Raw genomic sequence first — 930 nt, 5'->3', positions numbered from 1 at the left:
TACTAGCACTGGTATCCAGGGGAATGAATGTATCTACCTATGACATAAGCAAACAAAAAAGTGACAGTAATTATCCTCTGCATTCTTCTGGACAAAAGGGGATAGGAAAGTCAGAACATCTTTAATGTGGAATGAAGCATGGAAGTCCTACCATAATTAGTCTGTATCGTCAATTTACCATCTGTAAAAACTCAGAGGAAAGAGAAAGCTCAGTGAAGCATGCAGTTGTCACATGAGGAAGGCTTCATAGATGGGGAGAAATATGAGTTAATGTGAATTGGTAGAGAGAGCAGAGGAGATCTTGCAAAATGAAGGATTACAAAGGCAGTCTAGTCATGGCATAGGCAGTGAATAGACCACACTGATGGTGATTGTGGGATCCAGTGGCCAGGAGCCATATGTGAGATGTGGACTTGGCACAAATATAAAAAAATAAATGAAGTCTATAGAGGGGCTTAGTGTGGGCTTTTTATGGAAATTGCGTCTCTCGAATTTCCAAATGGGGGCATTGGTTTGATGGCATGTGCTGCATTTAAAACCTGTTGAGCTCGACAGCCCATCCTATCTCCCCGGCAGATCTCGCTCCACGGCTTAGCAAAGGAAGCAGTGCCTCAACTCTGCTTCTGAAATCTGTGATCACTGAGGACATCGAATTAGAAAATGTCCTTGATCCTGACGGTTTCTACGAGCTCAAAAGCCAACCCCTAGCACTATAGCTAAGGAGGATCCTAGACCCTGCCATGTCATTATCTTCTTCATTGTAGGTCTTGCTGCAGCAGCAGCTAATGTGGGCCCAGGCCCAGGCCCAGGAGAGGCATGAGTGTCAGGGACAGCCTCTCCCTTCCCCAGTCCTGCACTTGTCTCTCCTGCCATCTCTGTGGTTGGTGTCTCTGCTGGGGGCCACGCATTGGGCCATTCTCCCCTTGCTCA

General features: G+C 46.6%; 1 pseudogene; it reads left to right on the top strand.

Moving 5' to 3' along the window:
• LOC105292178 overlaps positions 1 to 930 on the top strand; it is a 50,048-nt pseudogene that overhangs the window by 1,185 nt on the left and 47,933 nt on the right.

This window comes from Pteropus vampyrus, unplaced genomic scaffold (genome assembly GCF_000151845.1).
Source record: "Pteropus vampyrus isolate Shadow unplaced genomic scaffold, Pvam_2.0 Scaffold2, whole genome shotgun sequence".
Classification (NCBI taxonomy): domain Eukaryota; kingdom Metazoa; phylum Chordata; class Mammalia; order Chiroptera; family Pteropodidae; genus Pteropus; species Pteropus vampyrus.
This window is presented reverse-complemented; position numbering and strand designations above follow the sequence as displayed.